This window comes from Penaeus chinensis, chromosome 12 (assembly GCF_019202785.1).
Source record: "Penaeus chinensis breed Huanghai No. 1 chromosome 12, ASM1920278v2, whole genome shotgun sequence".
Lineage (NCBI taxonomy): Eukaryota > Metazoa > Arthropoda > Malacostraca > Decapoda > Penaeidae > Penaeus > Penaeus chinensis.
The window spans coordinates 22,994,693-23,007,192 of NC_061830.1; positions in this window are offsets into that span (position 1 = coordinate 22,994,693).

A 12,500-nucleotide genomic window follows, 5' to 3' on the forward strand; every position below is an offset into this window, starting at 1 on the left:
GATTTCTTGGCTATCAACCAGCGGCATGTGGCCAAGGTTATTAAGCCAATGGATCCTATTTATTCTATCAATCTATATAAGGTCATAAAGTTTTGTCTCCCTTAGAAAAGCGATTACTTTACATATTAATTTTTCATTGTTTGATAGAAGGTTGGATGTTGTGAAGGGTATGTTTTTGATTCTGCAGAAATTTTTGATTGGTTGTCTATTGTTATGGTGTTTATGGCAGGATATTAATATGTGATCTATTGTCATGTGGTTTGTGCAATGGGGGCACTGTGGAGGATATTTTTTTTCGATATAGGGAGTGAGGTGGGTGAGCTTGGTAGAGTTGACCCTAAGGCGGGCCAACACCACCTCCTCCCTTCTGTTCTTCCTGTAGGATGTGTCCCACAGTTCTATGTCTGTTTTTATTTTTTGTGTGAGTTGGAGGTTGGTCCACTCACTTTGCCACAGGAGATGTATTTTTGCTTTTATAAGAGACACAAAACACCTGAGATCTGTACGAACTATGGTAGTGTCCAGATCGCCAGTTGACCCGGCTAGTTTGTCAGCCTGTTCATTACCATGGATACCAGAGTGACCTGGTACCCATATTAGCTTGATTGATTTGTTGGCACCGTGTAACTTACGAATGATATTACCCAGCAATTCATTTTTAGTGGCATCTAAGGATTTAATAGCTTTAAGTGAACTTAACGAATCTGAAAAAATAACTATTCTATCGTGGGTCGTCGATAGTGCAAAATCAATAGCTTTATCAATGGCAAAGAGTTCGGCAAGAAAAATCGATGTATGATTCGGCAGCCTAAACTTTAGTTTACATTCAGTCGACCATACACCCGCACCTACACACTCATCTGTCTTGGAGCCGTCGGTATATATATGAAAAAAAGGGAGATGTTTAATAAGGATCTCTCTGAACCTCTGGCGTACCTCACCCTCCGGCGCCATGGCCTTGGCTGATGGAAGCCAGGCTTCCATGATAGAAAAATTGGGTGTTTCCCATGGCGCTATATTTGACTGAACCAGGGTATCGATGTTAGAGAGATCTATACCGACTTTCTCGACGAGGTCGTGGAGTCTCGTGGCAAAGGGCCTAGTGCCTCCATTGCCATTGGGGTGGCTCGGGTCTCGAGCCACCTTTGCGGCATAGGTCAGTGCCAACTGGCCGCGTCTGAGTCGGAGGGGAGGTACTCCTGACTCCACCTCAAGACGCTCGATCCGAGTACATTTTAGGGCTCCAAGACACACACGCAAACAAGCATTCTGCACAGCATCCAATCCTTTCAAACTTGTTTTCGATGCCGAACCATACACGATTGACCCATAGTCTACTTTAGACCTAATCAGGGCTTTATATACCATTAGCAAAGACTGTCTATCAGCTCCCCATTTATTACCAGAAATGCACTTTAATAAATTTAGTGCTCTTTGACATTTATTTTTTAACTGACCAATGTGGTCTTTCCAATTGAGTCTACTATCAAAAAGTAGCCCAAGAAATCTTGCAGAATTTTGAATAGGTATTGGGTGGTTGTCTAGAGTTAGCCTGATGTTCGGCTTCCTCCTATGTGAAAAAATTACCCCAATACTCTTTCTAATGGAAAACTTAAAACCCCACTGGAGGCCCCAGTTATGAATCATATCCAGTGCCAATTGGATGCGATTTGCTGAGAATTCTGCATTATTGCTGGAATGCCATAATGCACAATCATCAGCGTACAGTGAGTATTTAAGATTCCGAGGAGGAGCTGGTAAGATGTCATTTATCATACATAGAAATAGAGTTGGTGACAAGACACTTCCTTGTGGGACCCCGTTTGCCTGGACAAAAATGTCCGAAAAAGTGACATTGTCAGAAAACAATTTGACAGAAAACGTTCTGTCAGAAATGAAATTTTGAATAAAACAAGGCAAGTTTCCACGTAATCCGAAAGCATAAAGTTTTCTGAGTAGGCCATATCGCCATGTCATGTCGTAGGCTTTTTCTATATCTAAAAATACTGAAATCAAAAAATCTTTTTTGGCAATTGCCTCTTGAATATGACTGTCCAGCTTTACTAGTTGATCGAGAGTTTGGCGTCCCTTTCGGAAACCGCACTGCTCGTCAACTAGTAAATTACTGGAATTTAAAAAATGCAATAGCCTACTGTTAACAATTCGTTCCATGACCTTGCATAAGCAACTTGTCAACGCAATTGGGCGGTAGGAGATGGCAAATCTGGGATTACCCCCTCCTTTCAATATGGGAATGATGTGGGCGAAGTGCCATGAGTTTGGAAAAGTGTGGCTTTTCCAAATTTCATTGTACACTTCTAGCAACTTAATCATGTCATCATGATTAAGATGCTTCATCATCTCATATCGAATCTCATCAGGGCCTGGGGATGTTCCTCTACAGGCTTCTAGGGCTCGGACAAGCTCATCCATTGTAAGATCTTTATTGTAATCAAAGTCATCTCCTGTGGCAAAGTGAATTGGTTGCAGCTCAGCCGCTTCCTTGATGGGCAGGAATGCGTGATGGTAGTTTGCTGAGCTGCTTGTATGAGAGAACTGCCTGGCGAGTGCATTAGCGATGTCTCTAGGTGAATCTAAATTGTTACCCTCTTCTATGATGTTAATTTTGAATGATGTTTTTTTCTTATTTATTTTATTGATAGTGGACCAAACCTCTGATATTTTGGTATTGCTATTTATTGTAGAGACAAAGCTCCGCCAGGAGTCTCTTTTTGCTTGTCTTATTACTCTACGAGCCCTAGCTCTTGCTTGTTTGTAATTGCAAAAGTTCTCATTAGTGATGTTATTTTGGAAAAGCCTGTAGGCCTTATTGCGTCGGCACAGCGCCCTGCGGCAATCTGGTGTCCACCATGGAACTCTATGCTTAACGCTATCTGTCGAAGTTTTAGGAATAGATAGCAAAGCTGCTTCTATAATCGAATTCTGAATATTGTTTACTTTATCATCAATGGTTTCTCCAACAAGTTCGAGCTTGACGCTCCTTGTGAAGGCGACCCAGTCTGCTTTTTTTACGTTAAATTTAGGCGCTGAAGGCGTTCTCACTGTGTCGCATGAATATTTAATCAAGATAGGAAGATGATCGCTTCCCAACGAGTCGTCAATGGTGTGCCACAGGCACTTGGCTGCTACTGATGATGAGACCAGTGATATGTCTATAAAGCTCAAATTCCCGGTATTATCGTCCACCCGCGTGGGACTACCATCATTCAGAAGGACTAAATCAGACTCGTTAATAAGCTTAACTACTTGCTCACCTCTACCATCCACCCGTAGGGAACCCCATAACGTATGATGAGCATTAAAATCACCTAAAATTACTTTATTTTGTGGCAGATGTTCCTGAAGAGCAAAAAGCTCATCATAGATTATCACTTTATCAGGCGGACAGTAAACTGAACATATAGCCAGATACGTGCCATTAATTTTTACTTTGCATGCGACAAACTCCAAAGTAGAATCAATAGTCACTTCTGTAAAAGGGAGGCTTTGGTGGATGTACATGGCGACTCCGCCTCCACCCCTACCCTCACGATCCTTCCGACATAAATGGTAGTTCCTGAGCGATACGACCTCGTCAGAGACGAGGTTTGTCAAATGAGTTTCTTGGAGAACTATAATATCGGGAGCATAGGACGAGGCTAATAATTTAAGGTCATTTACTTTAGATCTAATACTTCGACAGTTCCATTGTATAATGGTTGACGCGATGATTACGTTTTATGGGGTTTGGAAGTGCCTTGTCCACCTGTTTTTATTTTCTTTTTATGGGAGGGAGGCGCCTCCTCTCCCTCGCTTCCCGGGGACCTCTCACGGGATGGTTTGGAGACAGAAGCCTCCATGTCCTGCACCTCCTGGCGAGGGAGACGACTGACAGACTGCGACCTGCTTCTCTCTCGAGAAACCGATCGCGAGCCAGTCGAAGTCCTCACAGGAGTAGCCCGGACGGGGAGGTGCGCTCCGGACTGTGATTCGGTATCATCCTCCTTATGTTGTTTAGGCTGGGTTGATGCAGCCATTTGATCGACCAATTTTGTCAGTTGATAAACTTTAATATTTAATTCTTTAACGGTTTGTTTGAGTTCGGCAATTTCCTTATCCTTGGCTGCAAGCTGTTGACTGACATCACTTGCACTAGGGGTGTTGCTAGTTACCGCTGCAGCATAGGAAGTATCGGGTTTGTGTGTCAAACTTTCCACTTTCCTCTTAGCTTCAGTATAACTAACTTCATGCTTTCTCATATATGCCAATGTTTCAGTCTCCTTCTTCAGGATGCTGCACTCGGCAGATCCTGAATGATGGGGACCTTCACAGTTAGCACATTTAGAAACTTTGCTAGTACATGTGATGGTGTCATGGGCTTCAGCACATTTACGGCAAGTGAATTTAGAAGAATCTTTGTCAATACATCTTAATGAGGTGTGTCCGAATTTTTGGCATCTGTTACAATGCATTGGCTTTTGGACATAAGGTCTTACTTGTACACGTTCATAACCGACGTTGACATATTCAGGGATTTTATTCAAGGCAAAAGTCAAAAAACACAGTCCAGTTTTCGTTCGCACATTCCCGTCCTTCTTGGTCATACAATGAACGTCCACTACGTCTTGGTCCTTCATGCTCTAAAGAATTTCACTTTCATCCATCGTCCTCAAATCCCTGTGAAAGATTACTCCCTTACAGGTATTTGGGCCAATAGGAATAGTTACTTTTACTCGAAGATCATGAATTTGCGTCAGCTTAAGTAAATCCTTAATCTGGGAGTTGTATTGTACTTTAACAAGTAGGCTTCCATCTCGCAATTTTTTAACAAAATCAAAGTCGCCGTCCACTTGACCATCAAGGACCTTTTTGATGATAAAGGGGTTCACGTTCAAAAGCGACTGATTTTCATTCACGCATTTTACATTCGCGAACCTTGCATTCTGGGTGGGGATTGTGAAAAGTGGTCGTCTCGTCTTGTCATTAGTGGGGGTACCATTGTTCGTCATCAGATTTGTCTTAGAAGGGTCGTTAGTCGCCCCTCCTCCTTTAGGAGGAGAAAGGGTAGCCGGGGAGTCATTCATTCTGGGTATCGGACCAGGTCCGACCCCTCTGCTCAAAGTCGTAGTCCTGAAGGGACAAATAACCTCTTAACTGTTGTTATCAACCTAACTGCAATAGCTAAGAGAGTGGATCAGTATTTCGTCCTCTACCCCCTCAGTGGAAGCCTGGTTGCGTTCTCCAGTACCACAGAGGGATCGAGTTATGTGTGGGACACTTCCTTACCGCCGAACTTGCCTAGGCGAAGGACGGTAATTCAATGCCCACCCCCCAAGCGAATACGGGAGTTCACGAGGAACTCCGGTAGGCTCAGGAAAGTCACATTATAAGGAAAAGAAAGCAGTACCAAAGAAAAAGTGCGCCCAAATGACGCCCCAGACTACTGGGCCTCCCTACCCAGGGGTCAAAGCCACAAGGGCTACCCTGGTGTAGAAGAGAGCTGCGGGTCTGGGGTGGGGTGCTGACTACTACTACTGTAGCCTCGTGTCACCTGCAAAGCAAGAGCACTGAAGGTGCTGGCAAAGCACAACAAATGTTCTGCAATTACAGGATTTTACTTTACTCCAATTTACGTTAAGAAAAACTCAGAAACAATAATGTCAGGCGAGACGAGAGGCCCCGGGCTCCAGGGTAGCTCAAGTGGCGCAAGACTTATTACTTATTGTTGCTGCGTTTAAACAAGGTGTTGTCTCTTCAAGAGTTCGAACACGAGTGCGCGAATAACAATTTTTTTTTTTTTTTTTTTTTTTTTTTTTTTGGATTTCTTGGCTATCAACCAGCGGCACATGGCCAAGGTTATTAAGCCAATGGATCCTATTTATTCTATCAATCTATATAAGGTCATAAAGTTTTGTCTCCCTTAGAAAAGCAATTACTTTAGTTATTATTTTTTCATTATCGGATAATAGATTTGATGTTGTAAATGGTATATTGTTTATTCTGCAGTAATTTTTTATGGTTTGTCTGTTATTATTGAATTTATGGCAGGTTATGAGGATATGGGCTATTGTAAGATGGCTTGTGCAATGGGGGCATTGTGGAGGGAATCTTTTTTCGATGTATGGTGTGAGGTGGGTGAGTCTTGTGGCGTTTGTTCTTAGGCGTGCCAACACCACCTCTTCTCTTCTTTCTCTTCTGTGGGAGGTGTCCCACGGCTCTATTGTGTTCTTGATTTTGTTTGTGAGTTGGAGGTTGGTCCACTCACTTTGCCACAGGAGATGTATTTTTGCTTTTATAAGAGACACAAAACACCTGAGATCTGTACGAATTATGGTAATGTCCAAATTGTCAGTTGACCCGGCTAATTTGTCAGCCTGTTCATTGCCATGGATGCCAGAGTGGCCTGGTACCCATATTAGCTTGATTGATTTATTGGCACCGTGTAACTTACGAATGATATTACCCAGCAATTCATTTTTAGTGGTTTCTAAGGATTTAATAGCTTTAAGTGAACTTAATGAATCGGAAAAAATGACTATTCTATCGTGGGTCGTCGATAGAGCAAAATCAATAGCTTTGTCAATGGCAAAAAGTTCAGCAAGAAAGATCGATGTATGATTCGGCAGTCTAAACTTTAGTTCACATTCAGTCGACCATACACCCGCACCCACACCCTCATTTGTCTTGGAGCCGTCGGTATATATATGAAAAAAGGATAAATGCTTAATAAGGATCTCTCTAAACCGCTGGCGTACCTCACCCTCCGGCGCCATGGCCTTAGCTGATGGAAGCCAAGCTTCCATGATGGAAAAATTGGGTGTTTCCCATGGCGCTATGTTTGACTGAACCAGGGTATCAATAGTAGAGAGATCTATACCGACTTTCTCGACGAGGTCGTGGAGTCTCGTGGCAAAGGGCCTAATGCCTCCATTGCCATTGGGATGGCTCGGGTATCGAGCCACCTTAGCGGCATAGGTCAGGGCTAATTGGCCGCGTCTGAGTCGGAGGGGAGGTACTCCTGACTCCACCTCAAGACGCTCGATCCGAGTGCACTTCAGGGCTCCAAGACACACACGTAAACAGGCATTCTGCACAGCATCCAATCCTTTCAAACTTGTTTTCGATGCCGAATCATACACGATTGACCCATAATCTACTTTAGACCTAACCAGGGCTTTATATATCATTAGCAAAGACTTCCTATCAGCTCCCCATTTATTACCAGCAATGCACTTTAATAAATTTAGTGCTTTTTGACATTTATTCTTTAACTGACCAATGTGGTCTTTCCAATTAAGTCTACAATCAAAGAGTAGACCAAGAAATCTAGCAGAATTTTGAATGGGTATTGGGTGGTTATCTAAAGTTAGTCTGATATTTGGTATCTTTCTATGTGAAAAAATTACCCCAATACTCTTTCTAATGGAAAACTTAAAACCCCACTGGAGGCCCCAGTTATGAATCATATCCAATGCGAGTTGGATACGATTTGCCGAGAACTCTGCATTGTTGCTGGAATGCCACAATGCACAATCATCGGCGTACAGTGAGTATTTAAGATTTCGAGGGGGAGCTGGTAGGATGTCATTAATCATACATAGAAATAATGTTGGCGACAAGACACTTCCTTGTGGGACCCCGTTTGCCTGGACAAAAATGTCCGAAAAAGTGACATTGTCGGCAAAAAGTTTGACAGAGAACGTTCTGTCAGATATGAAATTTTGAATAAAACAAGGCAAGTTTCCACGTAATCCGAAAGCATAAAGTTTTCTGAGTAGGCCATATCGCCATGTCATGTCGTAGGCTTTTTCTATATCTAAAAATACTGAGATCAAAAAATCTTTTTTGGCAATTGCCTCTTGAATATGACTGTCCAGCTTTACTAGTTGATCGAGAGTTTGGCGTCCCTTTCGGAAGCCGCACTGCTCGTCAACTAGTAAATTACTGCTATTTAAAAAATGCAATAGCCTACTGTTAACAATTCGTTCCATGACCTTGCATAAGCAACTTGTCAACGCAATTGGTCGGTAGGAGATGGCAGTTCTGGGATTACCCCCTCCTTTCAATACAGGAATGATGTGGGCGAAGTGCCATGAGTTTGGAAAAGTGTGGCTTTTCAAAATTTCATTGTACACTTCTAGCAACTTAATCATGTCATCATGATTAAGATGCTTCATCATCTCATATCGAATCTCATCGGGGCCCGGGGATGTTCCTCTACAGGCTTCTAGGGCTCGGACAAGCTCATTCATTGTTAGGTCTTTATTATAATCAAAGTCATCTCCTGTGGCAAAGTGAATAGGCTGCAGCTCAGCGGCTTCCTTGGTGGGCAGGAAAGCAGGATGGTAGTTTGCTGAGCTGCTTGTATAAGAGAACTGCCTGGCGAGTACATTAGCAATGTCTTTTGGTGAATCGAAATTTGTTCCCTCGTGGATGATGTTTTTAATTTTGCAGGATGTTTTGTTTTTATTAATTTTTTTGACAGTGGACCAAACCTCTGATATTTTTGTATTACTATTGATTGTAGAGACAAAGCTACGCCAGGAGTCTCTTTTAGCTTGTCTAATTACTCTACGAGCCCTAGCTCTTGCTAGTTTGTAGTTGCAAAAGTTCTCATTATTGATGTTATTTTTGAAAAGCCTGTAGGCCTTATTGCGTCGGCACAGCGCCCTGCGGCAATCTGGTGTCCACCATGGAACTCTATGCTTAACGCTATCTGTCGAAGTTTTAAGAATGGATAGCAAAGCTGCTTCTAAAATCGAATTCTGAATATTGTTTACTTTATCATCAATGGTTTCTCCAACAAGTTCGAGCTTGACGCTCCTTGTGAAGGCGACCCAGTCTGCTCTTTTTATGTTAAATTTAGGCGCTGAAGGCGTTCTTGCTGTGTCGCATGAATATTTAATCAAAATAGGAAGATGATCGCTTCCCAACGAGTCGTCAATGGTGTGCCACAGGCACTTGGCTGCTACTGATGATGAGACCAGTGATATGTCTATAAAGCTTAAATTCCCGGTATTATCGTCTACCCGCGTTGGGCTACCATCGTTCAGAAGGACTAAATCAGAGTCGTTAATCAGCTTAACTACTTGCTCACCTCTACCATCCGCCCGCAGGGAACCCCATAATGTATGATGAGCATTAAAATCACCTAGAATTACTTTATTTTGTGGCAGACTATCCTGAAGAGCAAAGAGCTCATCATAAATTACCACTTTATCAGGGGGACAATAAACCGAACATGTAGCCAGATACGTGTTATTGATTTTTACTTTGCATGCGACAACCTCCAAAGTAGAATCAATAATCACTTCTGTAAAAGGGAGGCTTTGGTGGATGTACATGGCGACTCCGCCTCCACCCCTACCCTCACGATCCTTCCGACACAAATGGTAGTTTCTGAGTGATACGACCTCGTCGCAGACGAGGTTGTTTAAGTGTGTTTCTTGTAAGACTATAATATCGGGAGCATAGGACGAGGCTAATAATCTGAGGTCGTTTACTTTAGATCTAATACTTCGACAGTTCCATTGTATAATGGTTAACGCGATGATTACGTTTTATGGGGTCTGGAAGTGCCTTGTCCGCCAGTTTTAATTTTCTTTTTCTGGGAGGGAGGTTCGTCCTCCTCTCCCTCGCTACCCAGGGGCCTTCCATGGGTATTTTTGGAGACAGTAGCCTCCATGTCCTGCGTCTCGCTGCCAGGGAGACGCCCGGTGGAGGATGATCTACTTCGAGAAGCAGACCAAACACCAGACGAAGTCCTAGCAGGAGCCGCCTGGACGAGAAGGTGCGATCCAGACTGTGTTTTGGTATCATCCTCCTTATGATGCTGCTGCTTTTGCTGGGTTGATTCAGCAATTTGTTGAATTGTATCTTTCAATTCTTTGATTTGACTCATTAATTCCTTGACCGTTTCCTTTAATTCAGCAATTTCTTTATCCTTAGCTGCAAGTTCCTGACTGATGCCGTTTGCACTGGAAGTGTTGTTAGTTGCTGCTGAGGCGTAGGAAGTATTGGGTTTGCTGGTCAAACCTTCAACTTTCCTCTTGGCTTCACGGTAACTAACATCATGTCCTCTCATGTATGCTAATATTTCAGTCTCCTTCTTCAAGCTGCTGCACTCGGCAGAGCCAGATTGATGGGGACCTCCACAGTTAGCACACTTGAGCGAAGTCTCAGTACATACAGCAGTGTCATGATCTCCAGCACATTTACCACAAGTAAATTTATTGGTATCCTTATCATTGCATCGTAATGAGGTGTGTCCAAATTTTTGGCATCTATTACAGCGCATAGGTTTTTGAATGTAAGGTCGCACTTGGACACGTTCATATCCAACCGTGACATACTCAGGAATTTTACTTGAAGCAAAGGTCAAAAAGCACAATCCGGTTTTTGTTCGCACATTCCCGTCTTTCTTGGTCATGCAGTTCACGTCCACTACGCTTTGGTCCTTCATATTTTCCAGAATTTCACTCTCCTCCATTGTCCTCAAATCCCTGCTAAAGATTACTCCCTTGCAGGTATTGGGGCCAATGGGGATAGTTACGTTGACCTTCAAATCATGAATTTGCGTCAGTTTAAGCAAGTCCTTAATCTGGGAGTTGAATTGCACTTTTACAAGGAGGCTACCATCTCGCAATTTCTTGACAAAATCAAAATCGCCGTCCACTTGACCATCAAGGACCTTCTTGATGATGAAGGGGCTCACATTCAAAAGCGATTGATTTTCATTCACGCATTTGACAGTCAGATACCTTGCATTCTGTGGAGGGATTGAAAAAAATCGTCGTTCTCGTTTGTCAGCAGTAGGGGTTCCGTTGTTCAAGGTCGCATTAGTCTTAGAGGAGTCATGGGTCGTCCCCCCTCCCTGAGGAGGAGGAGGGTTAGCCGAGGAATCGCACATGCTGGGTATCGGACCGAGTCCGACCCCTGGGCCCGTGCCCGTTGTCCTGAAGGGACCAGTTAACCCTTAACTATCGTTGAACAACCTAACAGCAATAGCTAAGAGAAGAGTGTGGCAGTTTCCGTCCTCTACCCCCCCAGTGGAAGCCTGGTTGCGTTCTCCAGTACCACAGAGGGATCGAGTTATGTGGAAGACACCTCCTTACCGCCGAACTTGCCTAGTGCGAAGGGCGGTAATTCGATGCCCACCCCCCAAGCGAATACGGGAGCCCACAAGGGTACTCCGGTAGGCTCAGGGAAGTCACATGAAGAGAGGAAGAGAATTTAGAATAAAGAAAAAGTGCGCCCACAGGACGCCCCAGACTACTGGGCCTCCCTACCCAGGGGTCAAAGCCCGTAAGGGCTGCCCTGGTGTAGAAGAGAGCTGCGGGTCTGAGGTGGGGTGCTGACTACGCCTACTGTAGTCTCGTGTGACCTGCAAAATCAATGCACTGAAGGTGCAGGCAAAGCACAAAATGCTGAAAAAATCAGATTTACTCTACGTAAATTACGTTAAATAACTCAGAAGCAATAGCGCCGAGCGAGACGAGAGGCCCCGGACACCAGGGTAGCTCCTGTGGCACAAGGCTTGGGTCTATTGCTGCTGCGTCTGAAAAGAGAGGTCCGAGCTGGTTAGAGTCTCGTTCACGAGTGGGTGAATAACAATAATAACAGTATCGATAGCAATGGTATTAATTTTCCCGCCAATTTAAGGGATGGGGAGATCAGGATCGGTAACTAGGGCCTACTGGTAGACTCCTTGCCGGCTGAGCAGATGTGGAGTCATCTGTATGTAACAAAATTCACCAAAAACTACAAGGGTCAGAACGGTGGACGTGGAATTCAGCCCACACGGGATTCAGCCCACGGAATTCAGCCCACGCGGGATTCAGCCCACGGAATTCAGCCCACACGGGGTTCAGTCCACACGGGATTCAGCCCAAGGAATTCAGCCCACGCGGGATTCAGCCCACACGGGATTCAGCCCACACGGGATTCCGCCCACACGGAATTCAGCCCACACGGAATTCAGCCCACACGGGATTCAGCCCACACGGGATTCCGCCCACACGGAATTCAGCCCACGGAATTCAGCCCACACGGAATTCAGCCCACATGGGATTCAGCCCACGCGGGATTCAGCCCACGCGGGATTCAGCCCACACGGGATTTAGCCCACGCGGGATGCAGCCCACAGGATTCAGCCCACACGGGATTCAGCCACTCTGTGTTTCTGTTATACCCAACACACGTTTATATGCAGACTCGAGCGAAAAAACACATATAATCTTCTCTAGCTTAGGAGAGTGCGTGCGTGTGAATGTGAACACTCTCTCTCGCATATATACAGACTCGAACGGAAACACACACATTTCTTCTCCAGCTTAGGCGAGTGTGTGTGCGTGCGAATGTAAACACGCACGCACACACACACACACACACACACACACACACACACACTCTCTCTCTCTCTCTCTCTCACTCTCTCACACACACCCATTAATATGCAGACTCCTACAAAAACACACAATCTCTAACTTAGGTGAGTGCGT